The 3,730-nt window shown below is 37.4% G+C and overlaps 1 pseudogene; it reads left to right on the top strand.

The window, feature by feature from the left end:
• The first annotated feature begins 273 nt into the window (after positions 1 to 273).
• LOC101024737 lies at positions 274 to 2,885 on the top strand (annotated as a pseudogene).
• The last annotated feature ends 845 nt before the right edge of the window (positions 2,886 to 3,730 follow it).

The following is a 3,730-nucleotide window of genomic DNA, read 5'->3' as shown; positions in this document are numbered from 1 at the left end:
TCTCACTCATAGGTGGGAACTGAACAATGAGATCACTTGGACTCGGGAAGGGGAACATCACACACCGGGGCCTATCATGGGGAGGGGGGAGGGAGGAGGGATTGCATTGGGAGTTATACCTGATGTAAATGACGAGTTGATGGGTGCAGCACACCAACAAGGCACAAGTATACATATGTAACAAACCTGCACGTTATGCACATGTACCCTACAACTTACAGTATAATAATAATAAATAAATTTAAAAAAAAATAAATTAATTAATTAATTAATTTAAAAAAAAAAAAGTTAATTATGTTCTTGTATTCTTCAACCACCATGACAATGCATAGGGTCCATAGCGATTCTTTATAAATGCTGACCCTCATCTCCCACCGCCAACCCTCCCACATCACAGGTCTTCTCATGTCCCATTAACAACTTCATTGTACAGGATTCTGTACTATGAAACATCCTGGAAATCTTTTAAAGGGTCTTGCAGACCCGCATCCAGGAAAAGAGCCCTTTGCTCTTCCCTCAGAATGAATGGACACCAGAAATCAGATATTTATGCCCAAGAAAAGCAGGATTTTGTTCGGTACTTCTCCCAGATTGTTAGGGTGCTGACTGAGGAAAGATGAGGCACCCAGAGACAGAAGATGCTATTGCCCAGCTCAAGGAGGTCCTGGAGTGCAATGCATTGGAGGCAAGTATCCCCCAGGTTTGACGGTGCTAGTAGCATTTGGGGGAACTGATGGAGCCAAGGAAACAGGATGCTGATAGTCTCCAACGGGTCTTGACTGTGGGCTGGTGTGTGGAACTGCTGCAAGCTTTCTTCCTGGTGGCAGATGACATCATGGATTCATCTTTCACCTGCCAAAGACAGATCTGCTGTCAGAAGCTGGGCATAAATTTAGATGCCGTCAATGATGCTATCCTTCTGGAAGCATGTATCTACCACCAGCTGAAGATCTATTGCCGGGTGCAGCCCTATTACCTGAACCTGACAGAGCTCTTCCTGCAGAGTTCCTATCAGACTGAGATTAGGCAGGCCCTGGACCGCATCACAGCCCCCCAGGGCAATGTGGATCTTGGCAGATTCACTGAAAAGAGGCACCAATATATTGTCAAGTACAAGACAACTTTCTACTCCTTCTACCTTCCTGTAGCTGCAGCCATGTACATGGTAGGAATTGATGGCAAGAAGGAGCACAGCAATGCCAAGAAGATCCTGCTGGGGATGGAAGAGTTCTTTCAGGTTCAGGATGATTACCTTGACCTCTTTGGGGACCCCAGTGTGACAGGTGAAGTTGACAGTGATATTCAGGACAAAAAATGCAGCTGGCTGGTGGTTCAGTGTCTGCAACAGGCCATTCCGGAACAATACCAGATCCTGAAGGAAAATTCAGGCAGAAGGAAGCCGAGAGGATGGCCTGGGTGAAGGCACTATATGAGGAGCTGGATCTGCCAGCTGTTTTCTTGCAATATGAGGAAGACACTTACAGTCACATTATAGGACTCACTGAACAGTATGCAGCGACCCTGCCCCCAGCATCTTTCTGGGGCTTGCGCACAAAATCTACAAGCGGAAAAAAGTGACCTAGAGACTGCAAGGGAGGCAAGAGGAGGCACTCAATAAATAAATTATTGTGGGAAAAAAAGGGGGCATGCATTCCATAGTTTTAGGGGATAAGCAAATGTGCATCTGTAGAAGGACAGAGATTGAGAATCCATCCCTACAATTCACACCACATGGTATATAAAGTGGCCATTGCCATTGCCCTCTTACTTTTATGTTACTAACATATATATTTGGGGTCAAAATGTACTAGTTATAGTACAGTATATTCCATGATGTAAAGTATGTAATATGAATGGGTTTGTAAGAAAGGATATAGGATCAGGATACTCTGAGAGTTAATGTTGTTGAGTGAGAAGCATTATAAACAGCTTATAATGATCTAGATTAAATTACCTGCATAGGAGGCACAGCAACCTGTAAAAGAAGAACATTTTTTCTCAATCCAATAGTGGTAACACTAGCTAAACAACAACCACTAATACTAAAAATTGTACTTATGGTTTGAAAGTCAACTAAACCTAATATTTAAAATCTAAGAGGAAGAAAATTTTGTCAAGATTTTGCTCAACCAGGTAGACAGTGAGATGTCAACAAGAAAGATGCAACAACATTTTATTTGTATGTGTGCAGCATATTATCTATTTTTGTCCAAGACCAGGAGAAAATAAGACTTGTTAAAAGCTTCATTACAGTAAGCAATAGAAAAAGTCTATTCCAGATTTATTGGAAAACTCTATTTATAAAATACAAGACAAATTTTGGAAAGCACTTTTTTTTCACTAAAATTCAATAAAATATGGGCTCTATTAAACACATGAACAAAATTATATTATAATGACTGAAATGGAAAGGTATCCATAAATGTGGAAGGGGATAAGAAAGCTGAATGAAGTAAAAAATATAAAAGGAAACTAAAATGCAATTGCACATGTGGTTTTTAACAGAAATAACAATATACAGAAGTGACTCTCTAACAAAATCTGAATCTTGATTTCAATTCTCATGTGTTAATTGAATCCAGAAGTCAGAGAAAAATAGCCAATAAACAGAAAATATCCAAATAAGATAATGGCTATTTTTATAAGAGAAAATTCCAATGTAAGTTCATATTTCTAAAAATAATATTAGAACAAATGTAAGAAAAGTCATAATCAAAGATAAAACAGACATAAGCTTTCCTGAGTTAAAGAAATGCCTGATTTTAACGATTGACATGAATCACCATATAATAGAAAAAAATCAATGAAAAGAGAACAATGTTCAAACTTATGCTGATGAAGTTAACGTTCAGAGTAATAAAGATAATAAATCAACATTATATAGGCCACACTTTTGGAAATATAATAAAGGAATTAAAAATGCATAAATGGAATTGCTATTGTGTTAAGAGCATTTTCTCATCCTTAAATATTCTTTTAAAAATATAATTTCCATGCTTAATCACATGTACATACCAAGATTGAGTTAGAGTTTTTCTGTTAGTGGACATTTGGGTTATCAAAAGTGGTTTGCATTTTAAAATAGCTATGTTATAGGTTTTATATGCATATTTGTATAGCATCTATTCGTATTTCTTGACTACTTAGAATCTTGGAAGTAGAATTACTGACTCAAAAAGTATAAATATTTAAATATTCATAATACATATTTTCAAATTGCTTTCCACAGACTTTGGCTATTTACACACTCTCCAGCTTGTCCATCTCCTTTTACTCTTAGTCACAGCTCTTCTCTACTCATTTGCTTAAGGTTTATATATTGTTTCCTATGCATTCATCATAGCATTATTTCTGGAGATATAAAGATACATTGACTGAGTCTTAACATTAGAAAGTTTCCATTCCAGTGGAGGCAGAGATAGGGAGGGATATGTTGGAAATACTGCATAACAGACAATTATAAAACACTGTGGTAAGAACAATCCAGAATAGTAACAGATAAAAGTTATTATGACAGTCAAGAGAAGACATTCCTAACCCAGATCACAGAGTTCAAGGACAATCCCCTGGTAAAGAAGTGACATACTGAGTTGTGTGAAGTGAATTGAATTCAATAAAATTAAATTTGAATTTAAAGAAGTGAAAAGAGAGAGAGAGAATGTAGGAAGGCACCAGGTAATTTAAAGATGGAGAGAAATATGAACAAAAGAATAGAGGCAAGAAACACAGA

Source organism: Papio anubis, chromosome 1, assembly GCF_008728515.1.
Source record: "Papio anubis isolate 15944 chromosome 1, Panubis1.0, whole genome shotgun sequence".
Lineage (NCBI taxonomy): Eukaryota > Metazoa > Chordata > Mammalia > Primates > Cercopithecidae > Papio > Papio anubis.
The sequence above is the reverse complement of the archived record's forward strand: the minus strand, read 5'-3'. Positions and strand labels throughout refer to the sequence as shown.